At 38.6% G+C, this 27,847-nt stretch overlaps 1 pseudogene; it reads right to left on the bottom strand.

Moving 5' to 3' along the window:
• LOC128646926 (tigger transposable element-derived protein 1-like) overlaps nt 1-26,249 on the bottom strand; it is a 48,254-nt pseudogene extending 22,005 nt beyond the window's left edge.
• Nucleotides 26,250-27,847: the final 1,598 nt, after the last annotated feature.

The following is a 27,847-nucleotide window of genomic DNA, read 5'->3' as shown; positions in this document are numbered from 1 at the left end:
TTAATGTTCCCATATCTGAGCCCCTTCTTTGGAGTATAATAGGTCCTGTATAATAGCTTAATATGGGACTCTCTCCATGTGGCAGATAAGGTAACTTGTGATACTTTTAAAATAGAGACATGGATTTTATTTGCATTTGTGCAATGTTGAGATATCATTAAATTCCATGCAGATGCTAAATGTTCTAAGTTCTTCTCCCCCTTGTTAGAGATCAGCATTTGATAATATGGCAAGATTGACATAAACCCGTTTCTTGCTAAAATAAGCCAATTCTCCAATTTCCCCAAAGACCAATTCCAACCACATTCATTTACCATCTTGGTGATCAAATGTCTTATTTGTAGATATGCAAAGAATTCTTTATTACAAAGATTGAATTCTCTTTTCAAACTCTCAAATGTTTTAATACAATGTATATTCCAATCTATCATCTGAAAAATATTATTCAGACCTAGGATACGCTTGAAATTTAGGGTTTCCTTTAATTGGCATATAATCAGAAACACTGCATTCAATAGATAATATCCTACACATCTTCCACCATGCCTGCAAAGGACACATTCATGTTTTAAATCTTTTAATTTCTTGGGGAACTGATTTAGGGTTGCAATGTATTAAAGCTGTGGGAAGAAAGGGTAAACTTACATTTTTTTCAAGTTCATTATTTGTTACGTAATCTTTATTTAGAATCCAATCGACCACTATTCGGGCAAGGAAAACCAGATTATACAATTGTATATCTGGTAATGCAAGTCCCCCATATTTCCTAGGTAGTGAAAGTTTCATTAGCGAAATTCTGCTCCAGATTAAATCTAAAGGAAACAACCTCAGGTTCAGAAGAAGGATTTACACTTTCAGAATCCGAGGTCTCACCCTCAGATGCTACTGAAGTATCTTCCGCCTCAGACTTATTAGAAGAAACACTAGACACAATTGCAACAGAATCAGAAACCTTATACTTCCCCTTGCGCTTCCCCTGTAACATAGGAAAAGCAGGCAAAGCCTCAGATACTGCCGAGGATATATGGGTAGCCATATCCTGCAACAAAAAAACAACCTGAGACGAAACACAGGGCACTGCAGAATTTTGTGATGTATGAGGAGAAAGCTGCTGATCAGCCTGAACAGGAGACTCCGGAACAACATCCGCCCTAGGCAATGAAGGCTCAGAATCAAAAAGTCTATCCTTGTAATGTAATGTTCTCTCAATACAAGAGGAATGAAAAGGGATAGGAGGCTCAATATTAGTATTTAAACATAGAGAACAAGCAACAGCTTGCAGGGCCTCTTGGTCCATCTTATTCCAAAGGAAAAAACCTTAATCAATAAAAAATTCTATGTTCAAATCAGAATTTTAATGAAACAAAAAAATGTTACTGTCCCTTTTAAATTTTAAACAGACTTTTTTTTTTTTTTAAAACTATAAAATCATTAAATAAACTGCACAATAAATATAGCAGCAACAATTTTTCACAAAATGAATGCAAAAAGAGACGCAAACGTTGTAGTCTCTGAAATTCAGACAGAAACTTAAATATAAACAGAGCAACAGCCCCACAAAAAAAAAACAACAGGCAACCTCCACACCTCAGCAAGCTCTGCTGGGGTGCCTACCTGACCTCCTTGCTGCCGGAAACAAAGTTAGAAAATTATCCGGACCCCCATACAGCCGCACAGAAGAGAATGCTTAACCACCTCTGAGGAGCTATGCAACAGAGTTGCAACATCCAGGAACAACAGGAAACAGCTAAAAGGGCGCAAAAAACGTCCTTGCTATCTCAGATAAGCCCGCCTATTGTGGGCATGGCCTAACAAACCTCCCGGTAGCCATTAATACACAAACAAAAAACATGTACACCAAAGTGAAAACATAATAAACTGAGCCAAACATCCGCAGTGCCTGCAAAACTGCCATACAATAAACTGTTAACCTAGAAGGCTGATTATATATTTAGACAGAATTAACTGTCAAAGTGCCAAATTCTCCTATATAAAAAACAGAGAAAGAATTAGGCACTTACCTCAAAAATCTGTCCGGCAGCAGGACAGCTCACTTGGTATGAGAGGGGTTTCCTACCTCACATGGACCTGTGGAAAAAAGAAAAGGCTGAGTAAACTCAAACTTTCAACCAAGGGCAGCATGAAATTACTTGGGAGGCCCAGGTGGGGATTATACCCCACAAGTTCCCAAATGCTTAAAAGCCACCACTTGCTCTACTGAAGAGACTGACATGGACTATGGCTAAACCCCAAAGAAAACCAGAGCAAACTTGCTCTGCTTAAAGGGACACTGTACCCAAAAATTTTCTTTCATGATTCATATAGAGCATGAAATTTTAAGCAACTTTCTAATTTACTCCTATTATCAAATTTTCTTCATTCTCTTGGTATCTTTATTTGAAATACAAGAATGTAAGTTTAGATGCCGGCCCATTTTTGGTGAACAACCTGGGTTGTCCTTGCTGATTGGTGGATAAATTCATCCATCAATAAAAAAGTGCTGTCCAGAGTACTGAAACAAAAAAAAAGCTTAGATGCCTTCTTTTTCAAATAATGATAGCAAGAGAACGAAGAAAAATTGATAATAGGAGTAAATTAGAAAGTTGCTTAAAATTGCATGCACTTTCTGAATTACAAAAGAAAAAAATTTGGGTTCAGTGTCCCTTTAAAAAATAAACTCTTGATTGAAGAAACAGACACCTATGTTTACCCCTCCTTGCAACTGATACAAGCAAAGAGAATGACTGGGGATTGTGAGTAGGGGGAGTGGCATTTAACAGCTTTTGCTGTGGTGCTCTTTGCCTCCTCCTGCTGGTCAGGAGAGATATTCCCAACAGTAATTAAGATGATCCGTGAACTCACCATGTCATTAGAAAGACATATGAGACTATACACATAAGCACATTACTTACATCTAATTAGAGAATTTCCTTCAAACATACTTATATTTCTGCATCCTGTTTTCAGCTATGAGGAAGTAGAAGCTATTACTGAATTGTTCTCATCTTTATTAGATAAACTTGATTTAGGCTTAGGAGGACTATTTTATATCCATATCAAGTTATTGGTTCTTTTGACCCTACTAATAGGATATCCCTTTATAAAACATACAATTACCATACAAGGGTAAAAAGGGTATGAATTAAGGAGAATAAAAATTTGTTGTGTACAGGTATCTCACACCTGCAATATAAATCAAACATCCACTTTAATAGGGAGCATGGAGAAGTTAGAAGATAGTTTCATGCTGGTTGATATTTCCATCACATTTCTAAATTAACTTAAAAACACACATAAACTCTTTCCTATACAATGCTTTATTAAACAATAATATTGCATTAATTACTTGCATTTGCACTACCGTATATTTTTGTATAGGCCTCTGCTCCCTGTGATTTTAAATTAAACATCTGTTTAGAATGTATGAATTTCCAGCAAAAGCACTACAAGACAATTTCCAGACTATTTAGGAGCACTGGGCTATGAACTCTCCCTACATTGCTTGATTAAAAGCCTTATATATTCATTTTATATGTAATTTCTCTTATAAACTTTTGTTCCCAAGTTTATAAGAGAAATGACACAGTAATTATTTCCCATGAGTTAGATTTATTTTCTTCTCTAGAAGCCGGATTCCTTTCCTATGCAAGTTAAGATGGTCTGTCAAGAAAAGCTTTTATCATACTATTTGGTTTTCTGTGTCTTTCATTTCAAATCACTTTTGATATGTAAAGTAATACTTGAGATCATTTTTAGAGATGGAAATTATATTGTCAAGTGCAATTTCAGTCTTTTTTGTAGTAACCCTTTGATCCTTCTGTAACAACATATGCATGGATACAACTTGTTTATTGTTGTATTTTCTTATTGTCTTTCAATAAAGATTATTTATAAAAAACATCATTTATGCTTACCTGATAAATTCAATACTTTCATGGTTGTGAGAGTCCACAATCCATTACTCCTGGGAATTACTCTTCCCTACCACTAGGAGGAGGAAAAGATTCCCAAATCTCAATGTGACAATTAAGCCTTTCCACTCACTTCATTCGTCCCACATGGGGAGATGTGTGGGCATGAATGGGTTAAAATCACTAAGCCTCTGGTTTCCTAAAACCTTTAACTCTACAAAGGACCTTAAAGGAACACCAAATTAACCCCTAAATCCTGTCCACACCAATCCAATTATAACAAATCAGTGCCACCACCAAGATCTCTTGGAAACCTCAACTATCTCACAGAAAATTAACAATTAGGTAAGGTGCCTTTAACCTTCTCTCTTCAGAGAGTGAATTCAGATATTAAAACCCAAAGACAGAATTAGATTTTCTATTGCCTAGATTTAGAGTTCTGCGTTAGCCGTCAAAAGCAGCGTTAAGGGTCCTAACGCTGCTTTTGGCCGCCCGCTGGTATTTAGAGTGAGGCATTAAAGGGTCTAATGCTCACTTTCAAGCCGCGACTTTTCCATACCGCAGATCCCCTTACGCCAATTGCGTATCCTATCTTTTCAATGGGATCTTCCTAACGCTGGTATTTAGAGTTGGCTGAAGTGAGCGGTAGACCCTCTACTGACAAGATTCCTACCGCCCATGGAAAGGCTGTAGTTAAGAGCTTTATGAGCTAACGCCGGTATATAAAGCTCTTAACTACAGTGCTCTAAAGTACACTAACACCCATAAACTACCTATGTACCCCTAAACCGAGGTCCCTCCACATCGCTGCCACTCTAAATATTTTTAACCCCTAATCTGCCGAACGCACATCGCCGCCACCTACGTTATACTTATGAACCCCTAATCTGCTGCCCCTAACATCGCCGACCCCTATATTATATTTATTAAACCCTAATCTGCCCCCCCCCCAACGTCGCCTACCTAACTACACTTATTAACCCCTAATCTGCCAACCGGACCTTGCCGCCACTATAATAAATGTATTAATCCCTAAACCGCTGCACGCCCGCCTTGCAAACACTATAATAAATAGTATTAACCCCTAATCTGCCCCCCCCCCCCAATGTCGCCGCCACCTAACTTCAAGTATTAACCCCTAATCTGCCGACCGGACCTTGCCGCTACTATAATAAATGTATTAACCCCTAAAGTTAAGTCTAACCCTAACACCCCCCTAAATTAAATATAATTGTAATCTAACGAAATAAATTAACTCTTATTAACTAAAGTCTTCCTATTTAAAACTAAATACTTACCTGTAAAATAAACCCTAATCTAGCTACAATATAATGAATAATTATATTGTAGCTATTTTAGGATTTATATTTATTTTACAGGCAACTTTGTATTTATTTTAACTAGGTACAATAGCTATTAAATAGTTATTAACTATTTAATAGCTACCTAGTTAAAATAATTACAAAATTACCTGTAAAATAAATCCTAACCTAAGTTGCAATTAAACCTAACACTACACTATCATTAAATTAATTAAATAAATTACCTACAATTAAATAAACTATTCTATAATACAAAAAAAAAAACCCACTAAATTACAAAAAATAAAAAAATATTACAAGAATTTTAAACTAATTACACCTAATCTAAGCCCCCTAATAAAATAAAAAACCCAAAATAATAAAAGTCCCTACCCTATTCTATATTACAAATTAACCAGCTCTTTTACCAGCCCTTAAAAGGGCTTTTTGCGGGGCATGTCCCAAAGTAATCAGCTCTTTTGCCTGTAAAAAAAATAAATACAACCCCCCCAACATTAAAACCCACCACCCACATACCCCTACTCTAACCCACCCAAACCCCCCTTAAATAAACCTAACACTACCCCCCTGAAGATCTCCCTACCTTGAGTTGTCTTCACCCAGCCGGGCCGAAGTCTTCATCTGATGGGGCAGAAGAGGACATCCAGACCGGCAGAAGTCTTAATCCTATCCGGGCAGAAGAGGACATCCGGACCGGCAGACATCTTCATCCAAGCGGCATCTTCTATCTTCATCCATCCGACGAGGAGCGGCTCCATCTTCAAGACCTCCGTCGCGGAACATCCTTCTTCACCGACGACTACCCGACGAATGAAGGTTCCTTTAAGTGATGTCATCCAAGATGGCGTCCCTCGAATTGCGATTGGCTGATATGATTCTATCAGCCAATCGGAATTAAGGTAGGAAAAATCTGATTGGCTGATTCAATCAGCCAATCAGATTCAAGTTCAATCCGATTGGCTGATCCAATCAGCCAATCAAATTGAGCTTGCATTCTATTGGCTGATTGGAACAGCCAATAGAATGCCAGCTCAATCCGATTGGCTGATTGGATCAGCCAATCGGATTGAACTTGAATCTGATTGGCTGATTGAATCAGCCAATCAGATTTTTCCTACCTTAATTCCGATTGGCTGATAGAATCCTATCAGCCAATCGGAATTCGAGGGACTTTATCTTGGATGACATCACTTAAAGGAACCTTCATTCGTCGGGTAGTCGTCGGTGACGAAGTATGTTCCGCACCGGAGGTCTTGAAGATGGAGCCGCTCCTCGTCGGATGGATGAGGATAGAAGATGCCGCTTGGATGAAGATGTCTGCTGGTCTGGAGGTCCTCTTCTGCCCCATCAGATGAAGACTTCGGCCCGGCTGGGTGAAGATGACTCAAGGTAGGGAGATCTTCAGGGGGGTAGTGTTAGGTTTATTTAAGGGGGGTTTGGGTGGGTTAGAGTAGGGGTATGTGGGTGGTGGGTTTTAATGTTGGGGGGGTTGTATTTTTTTTACAGGCAAAAGAGCTGATTACTTTGGGACATGCCCCCCAAAAAGCCCTTTTAAGGGCTGGTAAAAGAGCTGATTAATTTGTAATGTAGAATAGGGTAGGGACTTTTATTATTATTTTTTTTTATTATTTTATTAGGGGGCTTAGATTAGGTGTAATTAGTTTAAAATTCTTGTAATATTTTTTTATTTTTTGTAATTTATTGGGGTTTTTTTGTATTATAGAATAGTTTATTTAATTGTATTTAATTGTAGGTAATTTATTTAATTAATTTAATGATAGTGTAGTGTTAGGTTTAATTGTAACTTAGGTTAGGATTTATTTTACAGGTAATTTTGTAATTATTTTAACTAGGTAGCTATTAAATAGTTAATAACTATTTAATAGCTATTGTACCTAGTTAAAATAAATACAAAGTTGCCTGTAAAATAAATATAAATCCTAAAATAGCTACAATATAATTATTCATTATATTGTAGCTAGATTAGGGTTTATTTTATAGGTAAGTATTTAGTTTTAAATAGGAATTTTAGGAATTTTATTTTGTTTAATAAAAATTATATTTATGTTAGGGGGGTGTTAGGGTTAGAATTAGAGTTATGTTTAGGGGTTAATAACTTTATTATAGTAGCGGTGACGGTGCAGGCTGGAGATTAGGGGTTAATATTTGTAGGTAGGTGGCGGCGATGTTAGGGAGGGCAGATTAGGGGTTAATACAATTTATTCTAGTGTTTGTGAGGCGGGAGAGCGGCGGTTTAGGGGTTAATACATTTATTATAGTGGCGGTGAGGTCCGGTCGGCAGATTAGGGGTTAATAAGTGTAGTTAGGTAGAGGCGATGTTGGGGGGGGGCAGATTAGGGGTTAATAAATATAATATAGGGGTCGGCAGTGTTAGGGGCAGCAGATTAGGGGTTCATAGGGATAATGTAGGTTGTGGCGGTGTCCGGAGCGGAAGATTAGGGGTTAATAATAATATGCAGGGGGCGGCAGATTAGGGGTTAATAAGTATAAGGTTAGGGGTGTTTAGACTCGGGGTTCATGTTAGGGTGTTAGTTGCAGACTTAGAAAGTGTTTCCCCATAGGAAACAATGGGGCTGCGTTAGGAGCTGAAGGCTGCTTTTTTGCAGGTGTTTTTTTTCAGCCAGCTCAGCCCCATTGTTTCCTATGGGGATATCGTGCACGAGCACGTTTTCCCAGCTTACCACTACCGTAAGCAACGCTGGTATTGAGAGTTGAAGTGGAGCTATATTAGGCTCAACGCACCCTTTTTTGAGCCTAACGCAGCCCCTCAGACAACTCTAAACACCAGCGTTGTTTGAAAACAGCGGTAGGAAAAAAAGCTGCGTTAGCTACGCGGGTCTTTACTGACAAAACTCTAAATCTAGCCGTATGTGTTTAACTAAAATACCAATACAGGCTACACAGTGCCAAATTATAAAAACATTCAAAATAACCTATATGCAAAGATTCAATTCTTTAAAATAAACTGGGACATAACATAACACAAAAGCTAAATTTATTACGAAGTTCCTTGAGATATGTGGATAACCTGCAGTTAGTGATGTTACTACTCCTGGTCCCAGACTGGTTCTGACTAAATTCTCTGTTACATACAACTAAAAACTCAGCTTTCTTTTTTGTCTTGTCAAGGCCCCCGCCCTTTTTATAATTTAGGATCCTCCAACCATACATAGTAAGCCTTAACTCACAGTATCAGGAAGTACCAACCACCAACCACCAACAGGGGAGGAGGGGCATCTTTAGACAACAGCATTCCTGAACACAGATGTTGCACAAAGAAAGAGCAGTTCAAATTAACCTGGCAATGCTGAGATCACAATACCACCTCTGCTGGGTAACCAATCCAGGTATCAACTACTCCTCATGAGTGCATCATGACACTCAAGAACTCTATAAAACCCCTCCGACCTCACAGATTCCTTAGTCTAACATATAGCCAAACTAAATGAGGTAGAAAAAAAGCAATAAAAGCCAATAAAAGGAATAAGGAGCAGGGAAAAATGAACCCAGATCATAACAGGGTGGAGTCTCATCGACTTTCACCACCATTAAAGAAATGAATTTATCATCAGGTAAGCATATATTATGTTTTCTTTCATACAGATGGTGAGGGTAGATGATCCATTACTCCTGGTAACTAATAGCTAAGCTGAGGAGTCCATGAGTAATAACAGAAAAGGGAGGGATCTAAGAAAAATCGTCTTTCACTGAGAAACTAAATCCACAACCCCAATAGAGCCTAAAAAAGGCAATGAAAAAATAACCAACATAAAGAAAATAAAGTGAGACAACTGCCTGAAGGACATCCTAACCAAAGGCGACCTCAGAAGAAGTAAAAACATAAAAATGGTAGAAAATACAGTATTTTACAAAAGTGAGTACACTCCTCACATTTTGTATATATTTTATTATATATTTTCATGTGTCAACACTGAAGAAATGATACTTTGCTACAATGTAAATTTGTGAGTGTACAGCCTGTTTAACAGTGTAAATGTGCTGTCCCCTCAAAATAACTCAACACACAGCCATTAATGTCTAAACCATTGGCAACAAAAGTAAGTACACCCCTAAGTGAAAAAGTCCAAATTGGGTCCAAAGTGTCAATATTTTGTGTGGCCACCATTATTTTCCAGCACCGCCTTAAAGGGACAGTGAACCCAATTTTTTTCTTTCGTGATTCAGATAGAGCATGACATTTTAAGCAACTTTCTAATTTACTCCTATTATCAAATTTTCTTCATTCTCTTGGAATCTTTATTTGAAATGCAAGAATGTAAGTTTAGATGCTGGCCCATTTTTGGTGAACAACCTGGGTAAAAACCTGGGATAAATTCATCCACCAATAAAAAAGTGATATCCAGAGTTCTGAACCAAAAAAAAAGCTTAGATGCATTATTTTTCAAATAAAGATAGCAAGAGAACGAAGAAAAATTGATAATATGAGTAAATTAGAAAGTTGCTGAAAATTGCATGCTCTATATGAACCATGAAAGAAAAAAAATGGGTTCAGTGTCCCTTTAACCCTCTTGGGCATGGAGTTCACCAGAGCTTCACAGGTTGCCACTGGAGTCCTCTTCCACTCCTCCATGACAACATCACGGAGCTTGTGGATGTTAGAGACCTTGCGCTCCCCCACCTTCCATTTAAGGATACTCAATAGGGTTTAGGTCTGGAGACATGCTTGGCCAGTCTATTACTTTTACCCTCAGCTCCTTTAGCAAGGCAGTGGTGGTCTTGGGGGGGTGTTTGGGGTCATTATCATGTTGGAATACTGCCCTGCGGCCCAGTCTCCAAAGGGGATCATGCTCTGCTTCAGTATGTCACAGTACATGTTGGCATTCATGGTTCCCTACCCGGTGCCGACAGCACTCATGCAGGCCCAGACCATGACACTCCCACCACCATGCTTGACTTAGGCAAGACACACCACTTGTCTTTGTACTCCTCACCTGGTTGCCGCCACACACGCTTGACACCATCTGAACCAAATAAGTTTATCTTGGTCTCATCGGACCACAGGACATGGTTCCAGTAATCCATGTCCTTAGTCTGCTTGTCTTCAGCAAACTGTTTGCAGGCTTTCTTGTGCATCATCTTTAGAAGAGGCTTCCTTCTCGGACGCAGACTAATTTGATGCAGTGTGCAGCGTATGGTCTGAGCACTGACAAGCTGACCCCCCACCCCTTCAACCTCTGCAGCAATGCTGGCAGCACTCATACATCTATTTCCCAAAGACAACCTCTGGATATGACGCTGAGCATGTGCACTCAACTTCTTTGGTTGACCATGGCGAGGCCTGTTCTGAGTGGAACCTGTCCTGTGAAACTGCTGGTCTTGGTCTTGGCAATCTTCTTATAGCCTAGGCCATCTTTATGTAGAGCAAAAATTCTTTTTTTCAGATCCTCAGAGAGTTCTTTGCCATGAGGTGCCATGTTGAACTTCCAGTGACCAGTATGAGAGAGTGTGAGAGCGATAACACCAAATTTAACACACCTGCTCCCCATTCACACCTGAGACCTTGTAACACTAACAAGTCACATGACACTGGGGAGGAAAAATGGCTAATTCGGCCCAATTTGGACATTTCCACTAAGGGGTGTACTCACTTTGGTTGGCAACAGTTTAGACATTAATGGCTGTGTGTAGAGTTATTTTGAGGGGACAGCAAATTTATACAGGCTGTACACATGCTATTTTACATTGTAGCAGAGTGTCATTTCTTAAGTGTTGTCACATGAAAAAATATAAAAAAATATTTACAAAAATGTGAGGGGTGTTCTCACTTTTGTGAGATACTTTATATGCAAGGAAGACCAAATAGCTGTCTAGAGAAAGAAAGAAAGAACGAAAGAAAGAAAGAAAGAAAGAAAGAAAGAAAGAAAGAAAGAAAGAAAGAAAAGAAAGAAAGAAAGAAAGAAAGAAAGAAAGAAAGAAAGAAAGAAAGAAAGAAAGAAAGAAAGAAAGAAAGAAAGAAAGAAAGAAAGAAAGAAAGAAAGAAAGAAAGAAAGAAAGAAAGAAAGAAAGAAAGAAAGAAAGAACAGAAAACCATCTGGGTGGATGCAAACCTGCATCCAAGAAAACTATATAAATAAAAAGCCTAAACTAACACTACAAAGCTCTAACAGAAACCAAAATAAATAGGTCACTCAGAATAATTATATGGAAATAAGACATAAGAAAGGAACAACAATATCCCAACTTAAATAGTCAGAAAACATCACCTGATCCTAAATTAGATAAGGAGAAAAGAAATAAAGAGCAGCAATTTGTCTATCAGTGGTAATAGCTAAATGAAACAAAAAACTTCCAGAAAGAAGAACTAGGAAATAGCAGGCTTAATTATAGGTCAGGCTTTGACTAAATCAAGAAAGTCAGAAAGATTAGCAAAAAAGAACAGAAAACTGATTCTATCCCCAAGCCATTAAGTTGAGAGAACTAGAATCCAAATAGAAAAAAAAGACCTAAATAGAAGTTCTGGATGCAAAGAAGCAGCCAAGGAAAGAAACTGGGCACAAGGACCAGATCTGTAAACCAAATACTGCAGGAATAAATTGGAGTAAACAAAAAAACACCAAAGGTCTTCCTACAAAATCCTAACAATCACCCTGGGAAAAAGATGAACCTATTACCCAAAACTAGATGGTAATTCTATGGGGCGCAAAGTCAAGAACTAAAGTATGAAATAATATCTGGTATAGCCCACAAAATAAAACACTATATATGAATAAATAAATGAATTAAGCACTAATGTGTTGTGGGACTGGGCCTATGCTGATATTCGCCCAAATCTGATAATGGTAAAAAAGTGAGCACAATGAATTCAAGAAAATAAAAAAACAAATACACACAATATATATATATATATATATATATATATATATATATATATATATATATATATATATATATATATATAAATGACAAATAAAAATGATGATATGTGAGTATAAAAGAATAAAATAAAAGTCCTATTGGATCTTATCTGTATAGGACTCTGGTGTGAAATGATCCTCCTATGTGATACAGATGATGTTGATTATGTATCGAAATACTGGAGTCAGCTCTTTGTCACATAGATGGTCTGGATAACAAAGACAAAGGCACCTCCTAGTGTAATACAGTTGGAGCAAGTGGAATAATGTGAATGCCAAATGGATACTCACAGATGTAGCAGCACTCCGTTGTGCTAATAGAGGCAGACTGGGAACTCACAGTGTCCCAGCTCACTGGAACAACAAGATTACTGGTCTCTCCAATGTCCTATATGGACCAATTAAGCTCAGACTCTCAAAAGTTTTAAAAACCACAATTTAATGGTATAGTAAAATACAAAGTGTCAAACAAATGACACTAATATAAAATGAACAATAAGCAACGCGTTTCTCAGACCGCTGTCTGTTTCATCAGGCTTCTGTTCATAAACAGAGAGTACTGGCTTAAATACACATTGTATCCAATCCCTATCGTCTAAAAAGTGACACACCTATTCAGGTGTGTGAACACATAATTATATACAAATCTCTAACATCATATTATAGTAAAACCATTGAGTATATACAAGCACACTTGCAGCAATAAAAAAAAGCAATAAAAAAAATGATAATAAAAAGATATATATAATATACATCGCTATATCCCTCTCAGATATCTTGTAGTGGATATCATGTCACCATCACATATAGTATTATTAATCTGATAACTGATGCATCTAAGTAGTATCACAAATAATATATTTATAAACATGATACATCAAGGGTGTAAGTATTAGGAATGAGCCGCTAGTAAGTCAAATTCATTACGTTTGAGTTAATTTTCCTTGTCTGAGACCCATCCATTATACTTTTTTATATATGTGGGACTCACTTTATTCAACTTATACTTGTAGAATCGAAGTTATTTATTTAGTTAACATTTATATGTTTCAATCTAATAGTCCTATGTGAATATTCAAAACTATTTAAAAATATATATGGGAATCATAATATTCATATGATAAAGAGCAGGTGATTCATACATTCGAACATAACTATATGTGAGCAATAAGTCTCATTATGATACCAATATGCTGTACCTTATTTTTGTTTCCCATAACGAGTCATATATTATTGTTACGATGTCGGTCTAGTTTAGGCCTAAAATTATTTGCGTGTATGTTGCTAATGGCAACGTGGCCATGGCCCAATGAGAGTTGAATTCGTCAAATTACTGGGTCCTCATGTGGTTAGTACTAAAAATCTGTCACCGCTCTAGACTATTTATGGGTAGAGTCACGTCTATATCAAATATACAGACTATACTCGCTACAAGTTGTAAAAAAATATAGCGATACCTATAATTCACTTGTATATAGGGAAATGGCTAAATAAGATAAATAAATAAGTAAATAGTGAGACTAAATCTATCTCTACACACTTCTAGGGATCTAAAAGAAATGTATATATCGAAGGTGTGAAGACATCTATCTAATATATGAACAAATACTAAAAGGGATATTCAATAAAAATATATAAAATTGTGAGATATGAATGTATATAAACATGATACAAATTAAGGTATTTAATGATCAAGTGGATGGCGAGATGACAAATGGTGATAAGGGGAATACACTAAACTAATGTGAGAAAATAATATATTAGCAACTACCTATAAAAGTATATTCTATGCTACCTAGTAACTAATTCTCTCCTCTACTTTATAAAAAGAGCTAAGTAATGTGAGATATAAAATGCGAATAATACAAACTATATGTAAGGACCTAAATTATATCCTCGCTAAACATAATCTAAATAAATTAATATAAGTGATTATTATTTGATAAATATAACAATTAAATAAGTGTTGGGAAGTAATAATATTATGTGATATAACTAATAAACCTAACAGTGAATTGTATCTATAGTGATCAAAGTGATATATAAACTGATATAAAAGGTGTGGATTCTGGCCATCCCTAACTATAACCTCAAACATTATATGACCTCTGCTAGTAAATGTTGCATGTTAAAGAGATGGTGACATGATATACACTCCCAATTGTTTATAGGAGTCTGCCTATTTTTGTATCGTTTTTAATTGGTCCTAATAAAGCTTATTTTTTATTCTTTCATAACACTCTTGTCTGCTGGAACATTTTTGGATTCATTTGTTGTAACTTTACTTGGAGTACTGGGACTCGAGTCTCCAATCCTACCGCACCGTTCACAGCGACAATGGACTGCCCAGCCGGGTGACGTCATGACCGGAGGAGGAGTTGAGCAGCGTGCCAGCGTGGAGACCAGCTGAGCAGAGTTGGAGCCGGGAACACTACTACGGAGACTTAGACCGAGACGCGCAAGAGGATTTTCCAGACGGAGGTCACGCTAAGGGTAGTGAGTAATTACAAACTGTACTTTATCATGGCTCGGGGCTCGTTTCTCATATAACAGGTTGTTTAACTATAAGGGAGCCTTGTTATTTTGTATGAGTATTTCCCCAGCCTAGTATCTGTACCCTACCCTAGCGCATTGACTCATTACATGCCTGCTTGCTGCACTTACTTATCCATTTTTCATGCTTGCCACTGCATCTGTAGCACTTATTAACAAGTGAGCGACGGGATTGATGTTTAAGACCTACTTTGAAAGAGGATTATATGTTCCGCATTTTTTCAGCCTGAATGCATGTGTACTAGGTTATGTGGACTGACTGGTTTATTATACCTAAGTACTAATACAAGCATCCAATTATGCAGGACCTGGTTTTCCTGACACATACAGCTTGATTAACCACTTACCAGCTACAATATCTTTATCTGCTCTACTTTCTTGCTTGGCAGTGACTTCATATTACATAATATATCCTGGATATTTTGACTGTGATATACGTACAATAGTGATATTATCCTTCAAGAATCAAACTAACTCTGCATGTTGCGATAGTAACAGCGGTCTCCACTCACGCTTGCTCATTTTCTGTCTGCATCATTTGTTTGTTCTCTGTTCTTTCATGATATACACTTAACAAGATGTACATTTAAATGAGGTTTAGCAGAAAATCATAAAGAATTAAACAAATATTCAGAAAGCGGACATGTCTATGTTCTCGTTTAGCCCCGCTGGGAAGAGAGTACGAAATTTATAAATCCAGTAGGTTTCCCTCTGGCATAGGTTTTTAAACCTATTGGTACCTTGTTTGTAATGAATCCTTTCCAGGGGAGTTATCCGAAACTGACAGTTAGAACCAGGGTGACACTGGGCATGATGTCGGGAGACACTTTGTTTGAGCTTCCCCTTATATATATATATTAGTGTTCATCCCATCTGCTTCTAACTTTCCTAATCGTTCTGCCCAAATATTGGGCCTCACATATACAAGTGAGTAGGTATATTACAAAGTTGGAGCTGCAGTCCAATCTCTCTTTAAGTTGATATGTATATCCTGAGGTAGAGGAAGTAACACTAGTGACCCCATGTGTCACATATTTACATATATTACATCTTTATATTCTACATCTAAAAGATCCTTTTTGTTGACATCTGTTATTGGCTAGGTTTCCTATTTTTGGCATTTTTTTAGACATTATAATTTTGCTAGGGGCTATTTTTTGTTTAATTGTAGGGGCTCTCCTAAAAGTTGTTAGGTGTATCGTCTAATATTCCCTTGAAAATCAGATCTTTTTTGAGAAGATACCAGTGTTTATTTAATATTTTCTTCATAGCTTTATGATTAGCGTTATAGTTAGTGATAAATGATGTGGTCTTCCTTTTGTTGTCATTATTAGTATTCAACCCATTTTTGGGTGGAGGATTAAGAATATCCTCTCTCTCTAATCTTCTGGCTCTCAGGTACCCCTCTTCTATAAGCGTCAAAGGATAACCCTTCTCAATAAATCTATTATTTGGGGTAAGGGACTGATAATCATATGTTTCTAGCAGAGTACAATTACGCTTAATACGTCTAAACTGGCTGAATGGGATGTTCCTCTTCCAACTATCTAAGTGATTGCTTCGGTAGTCTAGAAAATTGTTACTATCCACTGATTTGAAGAAGGTTTTTGATTGAACCGAATTATTCACATTCCAAGTGAGAACTTTATCTAGGAATTCAATCTCTTCTGGGTGTATTTTATGAGTGAAAGTGAGACCAAAATAGTTGGTTTTTAATTTATGGGCAAAGTCTCTGGCTGAATCTATGGACCCACCCCATATAATGATAAGGTAATCTATGTATCTGCGATAGAAGACCAGGTTCTGCTCCCAGCTTCTACAATAAATGTATAAATCTTCAAAACGTCCCATGATTAAATTGGCGAAGCTGGGGGCGAACCTGGTCCCCATGGCAGTGCCCTTAATCTGTATATAATGGCTATCCAAATATTTAAAATAGTTATGTTTCAATATAAAGTCAATTAGCGCCAAAATATATTCTTTCTGTATTGGAGGCATATAAATATCTTCATTTAAATAATCAGATACATATTTAACTCTTATTTTGTGTGATATATTAGAATATAATCCATAAATATTTATTTCACATATTTCTGCAAGTAGAAATCTACATAGGCTGAGAGATGGTCTGTAATACTATCCATGCCCCCTATTATGGGCCTACCTGGAGGTGTTTGTAAATTCTTATGTATTTTGGGGAGGTGGTAAAAATACGGAATATTGGGATTTTTAGGTCTTAAATATTGTTTTTCTTTTAAAGATAGAATACCTTCTTCAAACCCAAATTGAATGATGGAATTTAATTTCTTAGTGAAAACCAATGTGGGGTCCTGAGCTAAAGGCCTATAGTACTGAACATCTTTAATGATTCTATCTGCTTCTCTAATGTAGTCTTGATAATCCTGTATGACAATACCCCCTCCCTTATCCGCCTGATGTATAACTATTGAATCATTAGTGGACAGATTCAGGAGGGCTCTTCTTTCATTAGGCCATATGTTGGAGTCACCTAAAATATGCTTGGGAATGCGGGCTAAATCTTCTAATACTAGATTCTGAAATAAATCTATAAAAGAACCTTCCTCTCGAGGTGGCATAAAGGAGGAAGGGGGACATTTATCTGAATGTATATAGCCATCATAGAGGTGATCTACTATGTGGTCTATATCATTATGAACTACCAATTGGGGGTGTCTCTCGGCCATTGAGTCGGTTAGAATAGGTGTACCCTCAATACCTTTGTTTCTCAATATTGTTTTCGCAAAGTATTTCTGTAAGGATAATTTACGTGTGAATCTATTAATATCCACAAATAAGTTAAAGGTATTATAAGAATTTGAGGGACAGAATGATAGTCCCTTCCCGAGGATTCTAATTTCATCATTATCCAATATATGACTAAATAGATTAAATATGCCTTTACTTAATTTCTCCAATTTTGCTTTTTTTGCGGAGTCCCCTCTACCTCTTCTCCCTCTTGGCCGTGTGCTCTTTTTACCCCTTGGTTGGGCCTTTGGGGTTGATGCTGAGCATCTTTCCTCCAAAGTGGCGCTAGTTTCAGAGGGGGTTCGTCTAAAAAACCTTGATGATGTGTGTTGTGTTCCACATAATTAGCCAACACAGACGGCCCTTCCAAAGGGTGTGGGGAGTTGAACTGTCTATTATTTCTCTCTTGCATGTCAGGTTCCCTGTTATATGATTGTAATATCTCAAATCTATTCTGGGTAGGTACAGGTGATGTATATTGTTGATGACCATTCTGGGTAGGTACAGGTGATGTATATTGTTGATAACCATGAGGGTTTTTTGGGATGGTATTAACATGTTCATTATAATGTTGTTGTCTATTATTCCACTTGCTCCAACTGTATTACACTAGGAGGCGCATTTGTCTTTGTGATTCCTTTCTGAAAAAGGAATAACTTTTTAAAACCCCCTACCAGAGCCTCTAGATCAGGGGTCGCCAAATCTGTTTAAAATTTAGGAGCCAGTAAGAATATTTAGGATTGTCGAGCCCTGTTCTAGATCAAGGACTGAATCTACAAGACTTGGAAGGGGGAGAGGATAATAAAACTGCTGATGCTTTTCCAGAAAAATATTGGTAACAGACCCTGACAGCATTCTCCAGAGCATATAAATAGATCTGGTAAATAGCTTTGTAGTCTCGCAAGCAGAGAGATTAATGTTAAAGACACTGAAGCAACACAAATATTATACTATTATGCCAAGATGAAACCAGAGGAATTCTGATACTGGGTGGAGGAAAAATATTTCTGAGCCCTATTCTGATGAAAGGGAAATCTGAACTCCAAATATTCTCTAGTCCTGAGGAAAAAACAACTACTTAACCCCCAGACACCATATAAATAATAGAAAAACAAGCCAGAAATAAAAAAAACACCCAGTAAGGAAAAAGATATAAAGCCTGGAAATAGAAATCATGTAAACAGACCAAGATTCTAGTTATTATTCTTTATTTATAAAGCGTCAACAGATACCACAGCGCTGCCCATGGGTACAAAGGTAAAAGTACAACGGAGAAACAATACAAGACAAAATTTTACAGTCAAATACAGGGGGAATTGAGGTCCCTATTCCCATGGGAACTTACAATCTAGATGGGTAGGAGGATGGGAAACAGAAGGTGGGGCTGCAAAGGTCAGAATGACATTAGTGAGGAGATAGATGAGGGCAGCTGTTAGGTAAGTGAAATTCATTTGTTACTGAGTCATGTGATAAGCTTCCCTAAACAAAGAGGTCTTTAGGGAGTGTTTAAAGGAGGACAGGTTAGGGGAAAGTCTGATGGCTTGAGGAAGTGCGTTCCAGAGGGTTGCTGCTAGACATGTGCATGGCGAAAAAATTAGGTTTGGATCGATTCGGATTTTTTCGAATTTTGTTTCGGAGCAATTCGAATTCGGAAACATTTGAATCGATTCGGTTCAGATTTGTTTCGGATTCATTCGGATTTGAATAAATTCGGTTCGGATTTGTTTCGGATTCATTCGGATTCGAATAAATTCGGCTGGATTCGGTTCGATTCGGTTCGGAAATTCGGAATTTCGGTAAGTGTTAGGTGGGATTAGACTAGTATTATGTACTGTACATTAGGTGTAACCCATAGCAGAGTGATATAACCTAATATACTGTACAATACTAGTGTAATCCATGGCCATCCAAATCTACCGAATAAATCCGAATAAATCCGAAATTATTTTTTTTTGGTAGATTCGGCACTATTTTAATTTGCCGAATTTTCTGAATTTCCGAATCGAACTGAACCGAATCGCACATGTCTAGTTGCTGCTGCACAAGAAAAGTCCTGTAGTCTAGCATTGGAGGAGGTGATGGTGTTGGAGGCAAGGAGCAGGTCATATATTTGTTTATGAGTGAGGACAGGTAGGGTGGGGCAGCATTTGTGAGGGCTTTATAGGGAGAGGCAGGAGAGAGGGATGCCAGTTAGTAGGTTATTACAGTAGTCAAGTCTGGAAATTACCAGGGAGTGGATTAGCTGTTTAGTAGTTTCAGGGCTCAGAAATAGACGAATTTTGGAAATATTGCGTAGGTGGTTGCGGCAGGATGAAGAGAGCAATTGGATGTGGGGAATGAAGGGCAGATTTGAGTCAAGTGTGACTCCAAGGCAGCGGACTTGGGGTGATGGGGAGATAGTTGTGCCGCCAACAGTGAGAAAAATTAGAAACTGGAGTATAGTCAGAGAGGGGGGGGGTAGAAGTAGTTTGGTCTTGGACATGTTTATATTTAGGTGGTGAGAGGCTATCCAGGAGGAAATTCAGATAAGCAGTTGCTGATCTGAGAATTGACAGAAGGAGAGAGTGCAGGGGTGGATAGGTAGATCTGGGTATCATCAGCATAGAGGTGATAGTTGAAGCCATAGCTATTGATAAATTTACTCAGTGAAGAAGTGTAAACAGAGAAGAGTAGAGGACCCAGGACAGAGCATTGAGGTACTCCAACAGACAGAGGAAATGGAGAGGAGGAGTCACCAGCAAAAGAGACAGAGAAGGATCTGTTAGAGAGATAAGAGTGAATCCAGGAGAGGGCAGTATCACAGAGCCCAAGAGAGCTGAGAGTCCGTAGGATGATGGAATGGTCAACAGTGTCAAAGGCAGCAGAGAGGTCAAGGTAGAGGAGTATAGAGTAGTAGCCATTGTTTCTTTCCTAAGATATGGTGAGTCTACTGCTTGAGTAATTACTGTTGCAAATATCACTCCAGGTCAGCAGGAGGAGGCAAAGAGCACCACAGTTAAACTGTTAAGTATCACTCCCTTAACCACAACCCCCAGTCATTCTCTTTGCCTTCGGTGCATGGAGGAGGTCAAGTTTAGGTGTCTGAAGAAGAATTTTGATTTCACCTACAAACAAGTCTTGGGGTATAGCCGTATTCTACGTCATTCCTTGCAGCCAGGTAGTGGTGGCTTTAAAGCTGTTAGGAACTTGTAAAGAGGTACTTACCGAGTTTTTCTAACAATCGCTGCCCTAGTTTAGAAAGCCAGAGTTGGCTACTCTGTTCTTTCTTTTTTCAAAGGTCTCTGTGAAGAGCTGTGTCTTCTCATACCTTGTAACTGTCTACATGCCGGACAGCGGAGCAGGTAAGTGCTTTTTCTTCCAGTTAGGCAGATCATGCACTTAAATTAAAAGACACTGCTTTTTTATTGGGACATAGATAATCCTGTTGTATGGGTTACACTGGAGCATGAAGCAGGCACTGTAGCATGTGTGACACTAATATTTAAACTCTTTTAAAAAGAAAAGGGTAAAATGTTTTTATTAGGCTTTATTTTCTGACACATTTACTTAATAAAGCAATACAAGTTTAAACTGAAAGTAAGGCTGCATTTTCTATTTCAGCAGCTAATTCATTTCCCCTTTGCTTTAAAATAAACTGATGTAACATTTTAAACTGTCTGGTTTGAAAATATGAATATTTCTGGTACTCAGTGAACCAGGAAGCTATTTTTAGTGCCTCTCTGTCTCCCAGCAGTAATTTGAGCTTGGCAGTTGCAGTCACATGACCGGCTTTACTTAATAACGTTTCTGAGGTACCGGTCTTAATTGGTAGCGGTAAGGCACCTCAGTAATTGAGGTGTGGGGTTGCCTGAAGGGTGTTTTAGAAGTTTATTTGATGTTTATTAAATGTTTTTTCTTAACTTTTCTCACAAGTTTAGCTGGGGAACGATCCTAATTTGGGATAAAATGTAAAGTGTATTTTTTACTTGGCTTATTTTAATTGATTAAAATCTTTTAAACTTATTTGTACATGTTTATTTACTGTTTCACAACATGTCTGATATGGAGCAAGAGTCTGCTCTCATGAATTCATGCTTATTATGTTTAGATGCAGTTCCTATGCAATTTTGTTCTTCATGTGTCAAGAAAACCTTGCAAAATAAAGGTAACATTGTTTAGCCTAATGTCTCTCATGATGATGCTGTTCAAATAATACCTCAGCTTTCTCCTGTTTCGTCCCAAGCCTCAATGGCGTCACATGCACTACCCTGCGGTTCCTCTATAACTCCTAGTGGAGTTTTTTTAAAAGCAGAAATTGCTGCTCAGGTATCTTCAGTGGTATCTGCGGAATTAGCTGCAATTCCCAGATTACAGGGAAAACACAAGAGGAAATCTAGAAATTCAGAAAATAAGGTGTCTGTCCCCAACTCTGCTTCCCAAGTTGCCCTTTCTCATAAGTCTGATGAGGAAGATATATCGGGGACTTTCTGAGGGTGAAATCTCAGATTCGGACAGTATAATTCCTTCTTCTGAGACTGAGGTGGTATCCTTCAGATTTAAGCTTGAACACCTTTATGTATTGTTAAAGGAGATTTTAGCTCTGATACCCGTCGTTGTCACTCCTAAGAAATCTAGTAAACGTAATAGTTTCTTTGATGAACCTTCCACTTCAGAGGTTTTTCCTGTGCCGGACCGTGCTAGGGAGAGTATCTCACAGTAATGGGAGAAACCAGGGGTGTCTTTTTCCCCGACTCCCTTTTTTAAGAAAATGTTTTCTGTCGAGGACTCTATTTAAGACTATACTGTACCCAAAGTTGAAGGTGCCATTTCCACTCTGGCTAAGAGAACCACTATTCCTATTGAGGATAGCTGCTCTTTTAAGGATCCAATGGACAAGAAGATGGAGGCTTATTTAAAAAAGATTTATGTTCATCAAGGTCTCCAATGTCAACCTGCGATGTGTATTGCCACTGTGACTAGTGCCGCATCTTATTGGTTTGACGCCTTGTCTGATTCTCAAGTAGAGACTTCCTTGGATGAAATTCAAGATAGGATTAAACCCAATTTTTTTCTTTTGTAATTAGATAGATCATGCAATTTTAAGCAACTTTCAAATTTACTCCTATTATCAATTTTCTTCGTTCTCTTGCTATCTTTATTTGAAAAAGAAGGCATCTAAGCTTTTTTTGGCTCAGAACTCTGGACAGCACTTTTTTATTGGATAAATTTATCCACCAATCAGCAAGAACAACCCAGGTTGTTCACCAAAAATGGGCCGGTATCTAAACTTACATTCTTGCATTTCAAATAAAGATACCAAGAGAATGAAGAAAATTTGATAATAGAAGTAAATTAGAAAGTTGCTTAAAATGTCATGCTCTATCTGAATCATGAAATAAAAAAAATTGGGTTCAGTGTCCCTTTAAAGCTCTTAAGTTGGCCAATTCCTTTATTGCAGATGCCATTTTACAGGTTGTTAGACTAGGAGCTAAAACTTCTAGTTTTGCTGTCCTAGTCTGCAGGGCGTTATGGTTGAAATCCTGGTCTGCGGACGTTTTCTCTAAAGTCAAGCTTCTGGCGATTCCTTACAAGGGGAAAACCTTGTTTGAACCCGGTTTGGCAGAAATTATCTCTGATATTACAGGGGGAAAAGGGTCTTTTCTACCTCAAGATAAGAAGAATAGGCCTAAAGGACGTCAGAGTAATTTTTGTTCCTTTCGTAACTTCAGAGAAAAGCCTTCCCCTTCTTCCAAGCAGGAACAATCCAAGTCTTCTTGGAAACCCAATCAGTTTTTGAACAAGGGGAAACAATCAAAGAAACCCGCAGCTGATTCCAAATCAGTGCAGTGTTTGTCTCCAATCCGGGATCAGATCAGGAGGGGGGCAGACTTTCTCAGTTCTCTCAAGCCTGGATACAAGATGTCCCAGATCCCTGGACTGTGGACATAGTATCCCAGTGTTACAAATTGAAATTCAAGACTTTTCCTCCCAGAGGCAGATTCCTTCTCTCAAGATTATCTGCAGACCAGATAAAGAGAGAGCTGTTCTTGAAATGTATACAACATCTTTCATCTTTCCTGGGAGTGATAGTTCCAGTTCCAGTGTAGGAACAGGGTCTCGGGTTCTACTCCAACATATTTTTGTTTCCCAAAAAAGAGGGAACTTTCCGTTCCATTTTAGACTTGAAGTGTCTAAACAAGTTTCTCAAAGTTCCATCCTTCAAGATGGAGACTATACGCTCCATTCTTCCTTTAGTACAAGAGGGTCACTTCATGAGACTTCATGACAACCATATACCTTCATGTTCCTATTCACAGGGACCATCACAGATTCCTGAGATATGCCTTTCTGGACAAACATTTCCAGTTCGTGGCCCTTCCATTTGGTCTAGCCATGGTTCCCAAAAAATTTTCAAAGGTCCTGGGGGCTCTTTTGGCTGTGATCCATTCTCGTGGAATTGCTGTGGCAACCTACCTGGACGACATATTGGTTCAGGCACCATCTTTTCAACTAGCAAAATCTCACACAGAGATATTGTTGTCTTTTCTTTGTTTCCACAGATGGAATGTGAATCTGGAAAGAAGCTCCCTTTCCCCCGATACAAGAGTAGTGTTCTTAGGGACCATAATAGATTCTCTATTGATGAAAATTTTTCTGACAGGTCAGGAAAAACAAAATCATGTCCTCTTGCCTCTCTCTTCAGGCTTCTGCTCATCCTTCAGTGGCTCAATGTATAGAGGTAATCGGTCTGATGGTGGCTTCCATAGACATCATTCCTTTTGCTCAATTCCATTTAAGAGACCTCCAGTTGTGCATGCTCAGACAATGGAATGGCGACCATGAGGATCTATCTCAGAGAATAGAGTTAGATCAGTCATCAAGGGACTCTCTTCCATGGTGGATTTCTCAGGAACATCTGTCACAGGGCACATGCTTTTGGAGACCTTCCTGGGTGATCATAACCATGGATGCCATCCTGCTGGGCTGGGGAACAGTCTGGAACTCGTTAAAAGCTCAGGGCTTTTGGACTCGGGAGGAGTCTGCTCTTCCCATCAACATCCTGGAGTTGAGGGTGATTTACAATGCTCTATTGGCTTGGCCTCAGTTGTCCTCAGCCCAGTTTATCAGGTTCCAGTCAGACAACAAAAGCTCTGTGGCTTATACCAATCAACAGGAGAGGGTGTCAGTGATTCTAATAGCCCCTGTGTGGTCTTGCAGGATCTGTTTTGCAGACCTAGTGGAGATGTCATCTCTCCCACCTTGGAGACTACCTCTGTGGAAGGACCTCCTGATTCAGGGTCCCTTCCTTCATCCAAATCTCGTTTCTCTGAAGCTGAGTGCTTGGAGATTGAGTGCTTAATTATGTCTATGCGTGGTTTTTTTGAGTTGGTCATTGAGACCATGATTCAGGATCACAAGCCTGTTACTAAAAAGATTTACCATAAGATATGGTGTAAATATCTTTATTGGTGTGAATCCAAGGGCTACTCTTGGAGTAGAATTAAAATTCCTAGAATTTTATATTTTCTTCAGGAAGGCCTGGAGAAGGGATTGTCAGTATCCTGAAGGGTCAGATTTCTGCTTTATCTGTTTTACTACATAAACGTTTGGCGGATGTGCCAGATGTGCAATCTTTTTGTCAGGCCTTGGTCAAAATCAGGCCTGTCTTTAAGTCTGTTGCTCCTCCTTGGAGCCTTAACCTTGTTCTTAAAGATTTACAGCTGGCTCAGTTTGAGCCGTTGCATTTCATAGACATTAAGTTGTTAGGCGGTTCTTCGTACTAAGTTAGGTTTCCTTCCTAAGGTTGTTTCTAATAGAAATATCAATCAGGAAATTGGTGTTCCATCTCTGTGTCCTAATCCTCCTCCTTCCAAAGAACGTTTGTTACACAATTTGGGTGTTGTACGTACGTCAGAAAGCTACTGCTACTACTCTAATAATAACTATAATTAGTTTAGCTGTTTCTTCTTCTTGGGCTTTCAAAAAACTTAAATTATGCTTACCTGACTTCCGGTAGGCGGGACTAGTGGATGAAGGTGCCGTAAAGAGCTCCCTAAAATTAAGGCAATTTAAGTTGTTAAAAACGACCCCATCTGCTCCCCACATAACGAGCTTGTTGGACGCTGTTCTCCCACAACAAGCTGACTGCTCATCTTGGTGTGAAGGGCACTATCATCGGCCCTTGCCTCTGGATTTCACAAGTAACTATCTGCGCTATTCTGCCGGCGCCATCTTGCCAGAGTAAGAGGGCCTGGCACATAACGGCGGAAAGAAGTGTGAATTGGGACCGCATTGGGGCCGCATCTGGCTGAGTTTCTCAGAGATTGAAAACGCTCATCTAGGGACCGTGAGTATACAGGCCTGAGGCTAAAACTTCCCCCACGTGTAAGGGGTTTAAACCGCTAGAGATAGATCTGCAATATTTCATCCAGCCTTCCCCCTGCACTGAGGTATAATCCTTACTACGCAGCTGTTTTTATAAAGATCTCTACGGTATATTTCTGGACTAACTGCCCAACTCTGTGTAATTTACCCGCCACTGAGAGTGATTCTGTGGGAGAGAGTGGGGACAGGAAGAGAGGGGAGGCCCTGATCCTGGCTTGCTTCAAAATAATCTTTCTAATAGCCAAGGGAGACATTTGAAATATCATAGCTGGTATAGCTATTTTTTTTATTACCATATTCACAACACCTGAGTACACAAACAGTAACCTATCTTGTGCCGCCCTTGTATGACGAGATGGACATGCTTATCTGTGCTCTTTGCCAAAAGATAATAAACACATAAAAGCAACAGTTACCCAGGAAAACTGCAGCATCATATTGACTTTTCACATTAGTTTTTATCTCTGACCATACATCCATGAAAGTGGAAAAATATTTTCAAAAGATTGCACATCCTCAAACACACAGTATGAGTTATAAAAATAAGGCTGGTGACAAGAAATCAAAGCATCAAATTGAAGTTCTCGCAGAAATTTCTCCACACTCTGAGGAAAATGCCAATTCAAGCACAGATCAGAATCAGCTTATGAAGGACTTAAAATCTTTTTTTCTGCCCAAGATGGAGACTCTACAGGCTGGCCTAGACACGCTGACAAGCGAGGTAAGGCAATACTCGGCTCGCCTTACTACCCCAGAAAACAGGATATTAGAGGTGGAGGAAAGACAGACGGAGGATGGTAACACATTACAACAATTACTACGCCATAATAAGATCCTGCAGGAGTGAGTGGAGCATCTTGAAAACCGCAGCCGCCGCAACAATTTGCGCATACTAGGCCTTCCTGAAAAAGTCAAAGGCAAGGATCTGCTGGCATTCACCTCCCTAATATTCCCGAAACTTTTTGGTATCCCTCAAGATATCCTGCCCATAGATGTAGAGAGGGCGCACAGAGTAGGCCCTGAACGTGATCTGGATACCAGTAGCACAAAACCGAGACAAGTCATCTTCAAGTGCCTTAATTTTCAAGAGAAGCTGAGGATTCTTAGAGCATACAGATTACAGAAAGAAGTAATTTATGAGGGCAGCAAACTTCTGCTATTTCAGGACTTCTCCTCTGAAGTTTCTAAACAACGCAAAGATTTCACCCCTATATGCTCACGTCTCTATCAGCAAGGACGACAAGTGGCCTTATTATTTCCTGCATCTAGCATCGGAGAAACAACAGGGGCCTGGCTGAAGGACACCTGCTCTGGCCAACACGTAATTATGTCTTTGATAGTAAATGCTTATGGCTATGCACTTTATTGTAATTTGGGTTTTACAATGGCTGACAACATTGGAGATACTCTGGCTTGATCTGATCATACGGGTTGAAAGCAGAGATTGCCAGCCCATGGGGAAGGGTAGATGTTTTGTCAATGATTCTAATGAGACTCGGGCCAACTTAACCTCATTTTGCAAGCAATTGTTCAGCAGACAGTTGATAAATTGTGACTCTCACCTTAGTGAATTCACATCACTAACTGTTACTACACTATCGTCTGCTCAAGATAATGTTTTGGCTCTAATTTTAATTTCTCTTTTTGTTTTTATTATTGTTCTTAGTTTGGATATGCCTCAAGTGTTATTGCATATTTCAAAACAAATGTTGAACATGTACCTGTTGCTTAATAATATGATGTTTAGAGTAATAACACCGACATACGGAAACACACATACATATTCATACAGGGTTACAGGCTCTATGACCCCAAGACTAACTAACTATGAACCTGCAATAAGTAGTGAGATATTAGTTAGGGAAATTAAATTAATATATAGTTGCATCACATACCTGGTAATTTTCTTTTTCTTTGTGGCCATACGCTGGGACACACTACACAGCTCAGTTACCTTAGGTGATCCGTCTGTCTTGGAGTTGTTTTATACGCCCAGCGACTTAATAGGACAGAAACTACCATACTATAGTTTATA

Source organism: Bombina bombina, chromosome 2, assembly GCF_027579735.1.
Source record: "Bombina bombina isolate aBomBom1 chromosome 2, aBomBom1.pri, whole genome shotgun sequence".
Classification (NCBI taxonomy): Eukaryota; Metazoa; Chordata; class Amphibia; order Anura; family Bombinatoridae; genus Bombina; species Bombina bombina.
Note: the sequence above shows the minus strand (reverse complement) of the source record. Positions and strands in the feature narration are given on the sequence as shown.